This window comes from Tachypleus tridentatus, chromosome 1, assembly GCF_004210375.1.
Source record: "Tachypleus tridentatus isolate NWPU-2018 chromosome 1, ASM421037v1, whole genome shotgun sequence".
Classification (NCBI taxonomy): Eukaryota; Metazoa; Arthropoda; class Merostomata; order Xiphosura; family Limulidae; genus Tachypleus; species Tachypleus tridentatus.
The window spans coordinates 13,885,435-13,899,630 of record NC_134825.1 but is presented as its reverse complement, the minus strand read 5'-3'; the positions used below and the strand labels follow the sequence as shown (position 1 = coordinate 13,899,630).

The 14,196-nt window shown below is 31.0% G+C and overlaps 1 long non-coding RNA gene across 1 annotated transcript; it reads left to right on the top strand.

Moving 5' to 3' along the window:
* Positions 1-7,113: 7,113 nt before the first annotated feature.
* LOC143240233 (uncharacterized) lies at positions 7,114-10,804 on the top strand. Its single transcript, XR_013021751.1, has 3 exons — positions 7,114-7,214; positions 7,513-7,676; positions 10,037-10,804. It is a non-coding gene; the product is annotated as an uncharacterized LOC143240233 (long non-coding RNA).
* Positions 10,805-14,196: the final 3,392 nt, after the last annotated feature.

Below are 14,196 nucleotides of genomic sequence, written 5' to 3'. Positions count from 1 at the left end.
TCTTTATTTGTCAACTTACATTAGAAAAGGTTAGTAACTAACACAGACTTAGGAAGTTTAATCCTGATTGTACAGGTTACAATCAATTTCTAAGTTATTTACTGAGATAGAAACCTCTAATAGAACTTTTGTTGATGTTCACTAAACACAAACCAGAACTAAATGACTTCTCTGGTAATATTTGTTAAGCTCGTGAATAGAAGTTTTTCTTAGTGCTGGTGTCAGGATGAAGTCGAGGAACTAGAGAGGAAAGATAAAAAACTAACGCTAAACTCAATGTTCCTTTCAGTAGAATCAACTTCTGAGAATCTGATCAAAACACAGAGTAAACAAAATTCCCATTCGCCAGTGTTAAGTACATGGATTAAACTACAGTGAAATAACATCAACATTGTATCGGTTCTTCCTCATTATTTAGTACAGTTAAATAAAGGTAAGTGTTAGTAATGTTAAAATATTGAACGCTATAGCTTGAAAATGAAATTTTAAAGGCAAATTTAAGAAATTATGAAAATGTAAGAGAAAATTAATAATTTCTATTTTATGATATATCAAGTATGAATTAATTTGATAGTAGAGATGACTATTACTATTATGAATTTTGTTTCTATATTGTTATAAATTTCTGATTGAACTAATTAAAAAAAAAACAAAAAATATAGTTCTTGAAAGAGGCGACTTGTTACAAATAAGATTTTGTCTCAATATTTTATTATACAGTTAACTGAAACTACAAGAGTTTTATAAAACTTTGATATAATATGATAATCATTTTTAATAGAGTTAGATAAAACTTCGATACAGTGAAAACCAATATTAGTAGTTCCTGGATGGATGTGAAGTTTATTAGCAACTAGAATCATATATATAGATGAAAAATCTATAGGTTTGTAATACAATATAAATTCATAAATGACAAAGTTCAACATGTTTTATTGTGTGAATAACATTTTTTTCCCAGATGATGTGACTTAAAATTAACCAAATGATGATCAATATCCAACCTGTGATGATTCTTCTTCTGGATCATCAAAGGTGTCAGATCGAAACAAACCTCAAGCGATGTGAAATGACATCAGTATCAACTGTACTGGATTCAATCAGTGTACTGGTTACACAAGCTAAAAAATAAAATACACAGCGATGGTAAATTAACGTTTACAATTCTTTTCTGTCAACATCTAAAACCGGTGAATACTTGGATATTAACAGTTTGCGTTACAATGTTTTGTAATTTTTTATCGTAAATTTTTTTAAGAACTTTGCTATTAGAAATTTTCATCACTTGAGACATCTTTTTATCTTATATTTAAGATATATAAAATTATTTAAATAAATCCTGAAAGTATGTTTGTAGAATTCCAACTCTAAAATTCGGGTGTCGATACTGTAAAGGATAGAGCACAGATAGCCTCTTGTGCAGCTGTGTACTAAACAAACAAAATTTTGAAAACATATTTTATTGTTTTTTTTTTTGCTATCTTACGTAAATTCCATTTTATATGCTTTAGACCACAAGAAATGGAATGTCTTCAAACCTCTTCTGGACCAAGAGACAGGTACAGATGTTTTCCTTAATGGAAACCCATACAATAGTGGAGTGTATCGTATTTGGCCAAAGTCCTGATGTTTACAGGAAGTTTTGATGTTTACTGTGATATGGATACTGATGGCGGAGGCTGAACGGTAAGTGTACAAAAGAAAAAAGGTCAACTTTATCTTATTTTAAACTCATTTTTCTTATGGGTTTCTAGATGTCAGTGGAAGTCTTGATATAAGTAAATATTTTTTTTGTTTTTGTTTATTGTTTTATTTTGCTATGTTTTGGTTTCAAGGAACATAATATATATGCTTCGATATATTTGGAATAACTGTAGAGCTGAGTAACTAGACACAATAGCATACCATGGTGTGGTAGTGTAAGAACAGGTTTGGATAACTGTTCACCTGAGTGAGTATACACAACAGTATGTAAGGAAGTTGTAGTGGTATAACAAGTTTGGATAACTGTAGAGCTGAGTGACTTGATAACAACAGTATATAAGGATGTTGCAGAGTAAAAACACCTTTGATACCTATAGAGCTAAGTGACTAGACGCAACAGTATGTAAGGATGTTATAGTGTAAGAACAAGCCTTGGATAATTGTATGGTTGAGTGACTAGACACAACAGTATGTAAGTATGTCGTGTAGTATGAACACGTTTGGATAACTGTAAAGTTGAAGTTACTAGACACGCCACAACGTAAGGATGTTGTAGAGTAAGAAAATTTTGATAAACAGTAGGTCTAAGTGAATAAACACAACACTATGAAAAGGAAGTTGTAGAGTAAGAACAAATTTGGATATCTGTACAACTGAGTGACTGTACACAACAGTATAAAAGGATGTTGCAGAGTAAGAACAAGTTTGGGTAACTGTTGGTCTTAGAGACTAGACACAGTGGTTTCATGAGGTTATCCTTGTATTATTGCCTCTCCTGATGTGCTAACTGTTTACAGTTTTGTAACTCATCTTCAATGTCTACTTTGGTACCTTTTCACTGTCTATACCTCAAGTTTTGGTAACCTTTGAATTACTCTCGAAATTCCTGCAACTCCTTTGTCACGTCCATTGCATTGAAACTATAATACTGGCAGATTCCCTTTCTATATGTTGTCATCACAGTCATGGTGAACTTTAAAAGGATTTAGCTGAAGTGAAATCAGACATCTATCATATAAAATTTATTTATTTATTTATTTTGGACATTTGAACAGCAGCTGGTTTCAATACCAAGTACAATATTCAGTCTTTTAGGTATGAAACAACACATAGATTGTTTGGTTACATTTCTGCTGAATAACTTTGACCGAATTTTTATATATCACTTACATATTTAGTTTTCATTACGGCATTGGCAATAGAATTCAGGGTATTTGAAATAACATACTGTTTAGAAATCTATCTCCTTTTGTCAATCCAGCAGCAGTAGTTTCATCAAAGGTTCAAATTAACAAATATTTCCACAGGCTTACATAAACCATGCTCATCAACAGGGCCTTCAATTACGGTGAGGACTTTCTTTTCATGTCCTCAATTGCACTGTGCAAAATACTTTTACTTTTTTCTTGTTTCTGTGCAGAAAGTGTTATTTTCAATTGCTTATACCTAAAGTAAATGGAAAAGATCTATTTTACTTTTTCAAACTTTGTTTTTGTGACCTGGGTAATGAAATTTTCAAATTTACCCATTTTCAGAACACCCAAGGTAAATTCAATGCTATGGCTGATAAATAATTTTCTCGGTTACACGAATTTTCAGAACTTTCTGAATGTTGTAGAACTTTCAAAAATTTTAGAATTTTCTAGAACTTTCTGGAATGTTGTAGAACATTCAAAATTTTTTAGAATTTTCTAGAACTTTCCGTAGTGATATATATATATATATATACAGGGGCTCACCTTTCAACATTCCAATTTAGTTCTAACATCCTAAGTGAAATCATAGACCAATGTGAGTTTATCAGAGATGGCATCAAGAAGATGTAAGCGTTCTCCAGGCGCACTCTGCTGTGTATGTGGCCATTTTCTTAACACAAGAGCGAAAAAGTACCTTGTGACAACATCTGCTAAAATATGTGAAACCTACAAGGCATATTTTGGCATGCCTGTCGGAAATTAAGACAAACCCTGGGCGCCTCACTTTACCTGCAGAGCACTGCAGAAAAAAACTCTAGAAGGTAAGACGGATAATTTTTCCTTGTTTAATTAGTGAGATTTTATATTATAGAAATTTTAGACACTTTAAAATTTAAATATCTTTCGGTGCACTTCAAAGAGAAATACAACAGCGTTAAGACCATGCTAGAAGAATTGAGTATGATGGGACGTTATCAGATACTTCAAAATGGTGGCATTCCTAATGTGTCCCCAAGGAGGACTTACTATTTCTCTCTGTTATTTTTTGCCTTTAGGACAACAGAAACACCGCAGCGCACTATAATAGGAAGCACTAGCCACAACAAACCGATGTCTCTGTGGGGCGGCACAATGTCAAGTGTGAGCCACTGGTGCATCTTCAGAAGGTGTTGTTCCTACCACTGCACATAAAATTGGATCTTATGAAACAAGTTGTCACATCTCTTGATAAGGAGTCTGCAGCCTTCAAGTACCTTCGAGACTTCTTCCCTAAGCTATCTGAGGCAAAGGTCAAAGCTGGTGTCTTTGTTAAAACGCAAATAAAGATTATCCTGGAGTGTACAGAATTACCCAAGAAACTCAGTAGGAAGGAAAAAACGCTTATAGCAGCTTTGTCGCAGTGGTTTGGGGCTTCTTGGTCAATCATAAGGCCGAAAATTATGAAATTGGTGAAGATTTGGTGAAGAACTACGGCAAAATGGGCTGCAGGATGTTCCTGAAACTCCATATCCTTGACGCTCATCTTGATAAATTCAAGGATAATATGAGAGCTTACTCAGAGGAGCAAGGCGAGTGCTTACACCAAGATATACTGAACTTTGAACGCTGCTACCAAGGGGCATATAACGAAAACATGAGAGGAAAATATATTTGGGGGCTGATACATTGAAGTGATTTACATTACAGTCGCAAATCTCGATAAACTACCAAATTCTACACATTTTTCTTTACTTTTGTAGAATTTTAGTATAAATACATGTAAATCTTGAATCATATGTTGTTTTATTCAGACATTATGTAAATGAAAATGTGCAAATTTGTCCGTTTTTACATAGAAAACAGGTTAATTTCTAAATTTCATCATCCAGGTCAGAAAAGCAAAGTTCGAAAGGAATAAAGGTCATTTTCTGTACTTTTACAACATGAGCAATTAAGAAATAACACACACTATCCAGGAACATAATTTGTGTTACACAGTGTTATTTGCTGAACTGTCATTCATCACATGATTCCAACAATGAATCTCACATTCCCTCGGCTGAGTAAGTCATGGGTTTATGTAAACATGGATTATTACACAGTAGGTGTCTGTGACTTGTTGGCAATAAATTCAAATAATAAACGTACAGCAAACAATCTACTTCTTTTGAAATGGTATATATTCAAAACGCTATAGGAAACCACAAACTAACTCAATAATCCAAATGGCAAGACTAACAATTTTTCTCTACTCTCAACAAAACAGTATCAGTGAATAATTCTCCTAAGTTACCCGTTATGTACCATAATTCTATTCTGAACTTAAAATAATTGTCTTCCTTTTCAAAGTCCACACAGACGGTTTTAATTACTTTTGAACACCGTTTGACAGGATAAATCATTCTCCTTATTTCTATTAAGTTGTGAAACACTATTTAAATATCGACCGTTAAGGCAAACATCTTTACGCTGGTCACTCTTAAGTCGGCTGAGTTCTCTAAACTATGCAAGCGGCTCCTATTAAATAACACTCATTTAAACTGATTAGAAATATACCGAAGGTTTCACTTATGTGACGTCAACAACATTAGTAAAGTCTAGACAACATTGTATTTGCAAACACAATGTACGATTATTACTGAGTTTCGTAATTAAACTTATCGTAAGTGGTTTCTTTATTTTGAATTCGCGAAATGCTACACGACGTCTATTTGCTCTGGTTGTCCCCAGTTTAGAGGGAAGGCACAACAACGACAGCAAATTCTTGGGCCATTGTTTTACACTCCTGAAACTGATGACATGTCAAGTGGAAGGGTTTCTCAGGTTGAAAGTCGATCGTCCTGACCACCTAGCTGATCGTATTTATGGCTTTTAAAATTATTAACTTTAATTAACTTTGTTGTTACAAGAACTGAATAGTTATTAAATATTAATTTATAAAATAAATTATATAATAAAACCTACACCTAACTGTCTTGTATATCAAACAGATATCATAGTTTTTTTACTCGTCGTGGATTTAACAATTTTCTACAAGTATACTATAGAACTTGAGTCACGTTTAACCATGGCCCGTCATGGCCAGGTGGGTTAAGGCGTGCGACTCTAATCTGAGTGTCGCGGGTTATACTATAGAACTTGAGTTACGTTTAACTAATAACCTAATTAAATACAGAAACTTCCACCTGTATGAACCCTTCCTTCGGACGACAATAATTTCTGTTCTTAGTGCTTCACACTGTTTTTGCACATTACGTAACTTTCTTGCGGTTTGGTATTTGCAATTGAATTTTGTCCACCTTATTTTATTCTGTGGTCTTGCAGCAAAGAACATTTCACTTGGTGCATTTGGCCACTGATAAAAATCAGTTTAAGCTCATGTGTTTATCCAATTGAACCAGAAAATAACACGCAAAACAAACAAAAGATTTGTAAAGTGTGTTAATGTGTGTGAATAACTGATGCTGGTATTTTGAATTGTCCGTCATATATTGATGTCACAGTTCGTAATTACGTCAAATATAAGCTGTTCAGTGCAGCATTTTATTTGTTTGGAATATCGAAGTCCTATTTAATTGTTTAATAAACCTTTAATCTTGAATAACTGATAAATAAAAAAAGAACAATATTTCTACGGAATTACAATTTTGTTGAAGTTCCTAACGAGGTAAACACAGATATTTTAAACAAGTGTATTATATTTCTTCTCATCCTACAATGATATCAAAACAACTTATAATTAAAATCTTGGTTTATTTTTGTTGAAATAATGAAACCAATGTTAACATTTTTGTAAAATGTAACACCAGCGTAAAATTATAGTTAAAATACCTTAAGTACCACATCAAAGTTCTATTGTCATAGTTATACACAATTTTTAGAATCTTGAGGTAAAAGTTTATTTTCACGAGATATTAAGCTTTAATAAGAGAAATGTTTGTAAACTGTTACTTTCCTTTTTATTGATCCATAAAATAAATTAAACTAGATTTGGAATTTAAATATTATTTTTCAATTATGATCAAGAAAAAATAATGAGAATATTAAAACTGTTGTTTACTGATTGATGTTGCTAAGTAAAACTTAGAATATAAATATTAATTCTATTAAATTTTTCATTTTTATTAAAACATAAATAACACAAGTACAACATAGTTTAATTTCATATTTACAATTATTCTTATTTTCACTCCATATTAATTAGATTCACATAAAGAAATTCTCTTTAGGTGATTCAAAGACGGGGAGATTATGGAAACCCCACAGATTACTTCTACAATTCATGGCAAGAATATAAAATGGGCTTTAGAGACATCAAGAAAGATTTCTGGCTGGGTATGATAATACAGTAGTAGGAATTGTTTTTTAATATCAATTGTATGTAACTACAATAGAAATATATAATGTAAACCGTATAGAGAATACTACATGTAATAAATATTAAAGCGTTAATTTTCACAATTTGCTTTAAAGAAATGGACATCATTCATAAATATTATGAAATTTAATCATCAGATTTTACTTTTACATCTTGTTATAACAGTTATTATTGTTCGTGTTAATTAATTGAAAAACGTATTTATTGCAGTAATTATTGCATAAACAAAATTAATCAATGTATCTGTTTTCTCAGGAAATTACTAGATTTTTGCTTTAACGAACCAAGGAACTTATTCAATCAGGTTTGATCTGAGAGACAAGGAAGATGAAAACGGTTCGCCCTCTATCGGGAGTTTAGGATAGATAATGAAGAATTGTACTATCGTCTACATATTAAAGGTTTCACGGGTGATGCAGGTAATGTGTAATAACAATATTGATCAATGATATTGTTTATATATATGATTAGTAGTACATTATTAGAGTGGGATATATTGTTTGTATTATTTAACAATGTACATCTATACATAACGCATTTTCGTGTGAATGTAGACATGTAAACTCTGAACAAAATTTTGCCTCAACGTCTATGTACAGATATATCACACATATAGAATATCACACGACAATGATTATCGTCATAAACCATAATTTTTTCTTAATATTTAATCCTGTTCTTTATTATTAAGTATCAACTTTACTTAAGAAGAATTCTAACTGTACTATAAATATTGTTATGATAATAATATTTAGTACTTAATAGTAGGAATCAAAAATGTTTGTAAATACTTTGGAAGTAAGAAACCTTTCCGTTAAATTCTTAAACCAAAAACTAACCATTCAGTGTATTAGTTTCAATATATCATTTGCATATGTACTGATAATACGCTTTATCATTAATATCTTCATTAAACCAATTTAGAAATGTCTAAAACAGAAACTGTTTCGTCTACCACTTACTTGATGATTTCAGCGAGGCTGGCTTCTAGACGGCTCTGACTTTTGCTAGATAATATTTCCAATTTGCATGACTGATTTTAGGGTATCCATTTATCATATTATGATAAATATATACAGTTATTAATACAAAGTAAATATATCATGCAAATACTTAACTATCCAATTAAATTCAAGAGATAACCGTACATAACGATAAATAGACAAGTGCCGGTTTCTAGAGGGAAAGTATATATCTCATAAAATTATAAAATAAAAAGTAAAATCAAAAATCAAAAATTACAAGTGTATTAAAAATTATGAATTTTAAAATGAAATTGGGGTCTTGCAACAAAAGTAATGAATTAAAAAGTAAAACCACAATAACAATTTTACAAAATTTAATCCCTTTTTTGGCAGTTTTTACAAACTGTAGGTCAAAATAACGATTGCCGTTTATGAATTTGTGATTGTGGGTTTAATTCTTGTAAAAGTTATATTTATCATTAACAGGGCTACACTAAATGTTTGAAGATTTCCATGAACATATAGAAACTGAAAAAGAAATGGAACAAATTAAAATATTAAAGGAAAATAGGGTCATTGGCTATTTCTTGATTTATATATGGAATACCTTAAATAGAATAAATACTATTTGGATAGTTTTAAAACGATTTCCAATACATAGTTTAATTGACATTCTGATGCGTATAGCGAAATGAAAAACGTTTCAAAATATACCCAAATTGTATCTTTCTGTATTGTTGTTCTTTTATTACAGCTTTCATTTTATTTTGTATACGAATAACCAAAGACTTTAGTTTGTGCTGAAGATATAATTATTTCCATATCTATAAATAAACTGAAACATGTTTTGTTGCTCTAAAACCTCTTCAAAACAAATCTAACGAAACTAAGAGAAAACTGTGTTTTTATTGTTGATTTATTTAAAAGAAAATCGTTTAAACAAAATACAATAATTTTATTTTAAACTAGGATATTAATAAAAATAATATAACGTGTTTTAGAAAAATCGTCCTCTATTTTATTGAAATAATTGGTCTTAACATTGTAGAGGTTAACTGTATATTTAATGTTGTTGTTGTTTTAAATTTAGCACAAAGTACACAATGGGCTATCTGTGTTCTGCCCACCATGGGTATCAAAACCCGTTTATTAGCGTTGTAAATCCGCAGACATACCGCTGAGGCACTGGAGGATATATATTTAATACTATCAGTACTATACGTACTTGAGAAACTGCCTAAGGTTCTCTTCAAACAACATAAAATAGTTATTTATCTTGGTAAAGGAACACTAAGGTACAATAAAACTATAAATGCTATAATGGTGTTGTTTGTCTCAACGTTTTGAATACAAGTATACATGAGATTATGAAATCGTGGTGTCTCACAAGGGTATTTATACAAATTTCCATGGATTAAGTTTGCGATAGTTTCATATTACTGCTCCTTGGTTGCTCCACTATCACTGTCTTTCGACCACTAATTGACAAATCAGTGTTCTAATGTAGTTTCACCAGGTTTGCCACCCACCAAGTTATTTTCTAGTAAGATGAAAGAAGCCTTCTTTCCATTGTTGTTTTACGTTCATGCACTGATGATTTTAGTTTTTTCTTCTATATAGCAGTATCCAAACCATTGTTGTTTGATTTTCTTTCTTTACAAAATTGTCTTTCAGAGCATAGGTTAAGAGATTATTAGTTCATTATCGTTGTCTAACCAGTTGTAACTGTTTATATAATGGTATACATAATTTTTGTTTTGATACCTTAATAATAAATCACAGTCAAAAAAACAATTTTTATTTCTTTAACCAAGGCGACAGTCTGACAAACCACGACGAGTTAAACTTCTCTACCAAGGACTGTGACCACGACACGTATTATGGTAGTTGTGCAGAGCTACATAAAGGAAGATGGTGGTATGGAAAATGTTATTCCTCTAACTCAAATGGACTTTATCTGAACGGAGAACACGAGAGCTACGCCAATGGTGTGAACTGGAAGGCATGGAAAGGTTATCATTACTCTCAAGACAGTATCAATTAAAATTCGACCTCTGAACTTTGAGATTCTTGTAAATAACAGTAACATTCCAATGTAAAAAGTAGTGTTTTATCTTTCCAAACTCTCGTTTTTATTTGATACATAAAATTAACTTTTTAAATTGATATTAAGTTTCTGGTTATACATAAGTTGGGATCAGGAAGCTGGTGAATTACGATGAAGAAAATAATAAGGTTTAGTTAATTTTGGTTATATTAAGAAATAGTTACTCTTGAAAAATAAAGAAGGTTCATTATTTTTTTCTTATTGTTATTCATTTACGAAAAACGTATTATTTTGAATCTTTTAAAAATATATTTTAACACTTATTTTGTGTTTGTTACATTTGAAGATTTCTAGACATGAGATATGTTATTCTATCTGAAACTGTTAAATAAAGATGGTGTGTTTCTACGTATTTGATTCAATATTGAATATTTAGAATTTTTGCAGATGCAAGTTTAACATTGTTAAGATTATAAATATAAGTTCAAAATGACTAAAGTTATAGAGACAAATATTTTGATAATGACCTTATACTCAAATTGTTTCCATGGTATATTTTGTTTTCATTCTATATTAAAAACAATAACCATAGAAACACTGTTTGTTATAAATCATTTTACATTTTATATGAATCAGTAGAGCAAATACATAAATACAAGTCTTAAACACAAATTTGAAAAATCCTGAACATTAACGTATATCATTTTCATTAGAAACTTATTTCGTAATCACAATTTTGACCAATGATTTTACATAACGGTGTTGCCATAAATGAACTTCTACAATTAATGAAGCATTATCTCTTTCTAAAGTTAATTTTAAATTATTAAATAGTTATTCTTATAATATTTTATTTATTTCATATTTGTTCTTTGGTTACTCATTTTCATATTATTTCATTAACACTATGAGAATAGTGATTGCTAGCTGTATGTTATACTAAAATTGTTTCATTTGTTATTCGTTTTTCTATATCAATACAATTCCCTTTACATTTATTTCTTAATTCCTAAATTTTGCTAGCTAAAAACGTTAACTTATAAACATTTTGGTTATGTTATAAAATATAATTTTAATGTTAATGATGGGCCCAACTATTAGCAAGTTTTACCACTTTTTCCACACAATGAAACATTTTGAACAATCTGTGAAATAATGTATTCAAGACGTCTGGTATGGGAATTAACACTTTTATTAAAATAAAATAACAACACTTCGATCTTTTTAGGTAATTTTCAGAATAACAAAGACAGAGTTTGCAACAGTTGTTGTGTGCTTTATTTGTAAAGGTGTTAATACTCATACCAGCCGTTTTGGGATACATTTTTTTTCAAATGGGCTTGTCGTCATCACGAATGTGTTGAACAGCATGCTACCCGATAAACAGTTTATATGTGATTTTACAATATTGACTTTGACAACTGCCTATTACTAGTTCAGTTCGTAAATAACGAATAAATGTTTTAACTAATCTTTCATTTCTCATGTTCCATTTTCTTGTGAACAAGTCGTCGTGGAAGGTAAACTTTCATAATGTAAAATACAGAATACACTTTCTAAAACAAAATCACAAAATACTGAAGGTAAAACATTACAAAGAAAACATGTGAGTTTTTAAAATAATAACACCATCTGAAGAGAGCAATTTCCAGTTAATAAGCATTTTATTTCACTATTTCACGTGTAATCTTTATGTTGATCCAAGTATAGAAACTTCATAATTCAAATAGAACTAAGTAAAATATGCCTATTTTGTGCCATATAACAATTTATATATCATCAAATTAATTAAATTTTATAAGCTTTCTTTTCAGACATTTCTAAATAAAATAACAAAATTTCAAACTTTGAAATATTTACGATTTTTAAAACAGAAAAATCTACATAAATAGAAATATGTACATTTGTAACAATTTGTTACATAGCTTTAGCTACATTTTAAAAATATCTTGAATAAGCTAATACGTTTTCACCAACTTTTACCCTTAGCCATTTAGTTTTGAGTAAATATAACTATTGAACAGCTAAGCAGTATTTACATTTATTCATAAAAAATACTTAACATTTTAGTGTCGGAATACTCTTATTTATCTCGGAGAAAATATTTTATTTGAGATTTAGTTTAACAATTTTCTAAGATAGCTAAGAAAATAAGTTTTACCAATTAGTTTGTATACAGAATTAAGGTTCAACGTTATAAAATACTGAAAGAAGGTTACACAAAAAAGAAATAATATCCCTGAACAAAGTTATATAACGTGGAAATAGGACCTGATGGAAATCGTTATACAACACGGATATAAGGGTAGTGGTTAAGGTTATACAATATTCTGAATGAGACTGTGAACATTGTTACATATCTTATATTTAACATGGCTAAAGGGCTTTAAGATTAGAGTTGGCAATAATTGTTTCATGAGACTCAATTTTTTCTAAAGCCTATTCATTTTATGAATATTAACATATGAGTTGTTTAAAATAAAATACAAATATTAACTGATGAATATACAAGTTATAAGTTTAGCGTACACTAAAGTAAAAAACAGTATCATTGTAGGTTTACATGTATTACTATTACCGTACGACGTTTAAGAAATATTTAGGTGATTATTCTATTGCAATATATTATTGTTAAATGTTGGATCGAAATTCATTTAAAGAAAGTCGCAAAATTTATGAAATGTGCGATCAAATATTTTAACAGCGTTAGAACTCTATAATACATCGGGCGTAACCTTGGAAATAGATTTTGAATGTCGTACATTTGAATACCATCCCCAAAAATTTTAATCAAAGAAAGTTATAACGGCTAATCCTGTTATCCGAATAGAGCAACCAAGTTTTGGCAGTGAGTGGTGTTAATTACCTGGTTTCTCTCTATAACATTAAAATTAAGAAGAAAATTGGTCAGATAAATCTCCAGTAATTTTACACATCATAATACAAACAGATAAATAATTGCAAAGTAAATTTATTTACTAGTGAATTACTTTCAAGTTTGATTGAAAGTAAAATTGTTTGTCCTTATTTATATATCTTTATAATATTACCAACGTGTGTGGAGTTTTATCAAAAAGAATCAGTCTTTGTCAAAACAAATTCGTGTGAATACGAGGTCTGTTCAAAAAATACGCGGACTGAAGTCATAAAACAAAATGTGCTTTATTTAGAAGTTACAGGTCTGGGACCCCTTCAAAGTACTCTCCTCCCCAACGCACACACTTATCCCAACTGTGTTTCCACTTGTTGAAACAGTCATGGTACTCTTCTTTTGTAATGTCCTCCAGCTCCTTCGTCGCATTTGCCTTAATCTCGAGAATCGTCTCAAATCTTCTTCCTTTCAAGGGTCTTTTGAGTTTTGGGAACAAAAAAAAATCGCAAGGAGCAAGGTCAGGTGAGTAGGGGGGTGGGGAAGAACAGTGATCGAGTGTTTGGCCAAAAACTCACGAGTTCTGAGGGCTGAATTTCGCAGCAACGCGGTGCATCTTCAATTTTTCGGTCAAAATCTCGTAACAAGACCCAACTGATATCCCACACTCTTCAGCAAGCTCCCTGACAGTCAGACGTCGATTTGCCCGCACCAGGGTGTTGAGTTTGTCGACGTGTGGGTCGTCAGTTGACGTGGAAGGACGTCCAGGACGCTCATCATCTTCAATGGACTGTCGACCATCCTTAAAACGTTCATGCCACTTGAAACATGCCGTACGCTTCATAGCAACATCACCATAAGCCGTGTTAAGCATAGCAAAATTTTCAGTCGCAGATTTTCCATGTTTAACACAAAATTTCACAGCAAGTCGTTGCTCCTTCAGGTCATTCATTCTGAAATCCGCCAAACGAAAAAATCGCACTTCACTTAAAACCGCGTAGCTAATACACAAATAAAGATATCTGCAATCGGGAAATGGCGTCGTAATCAGCTGATCT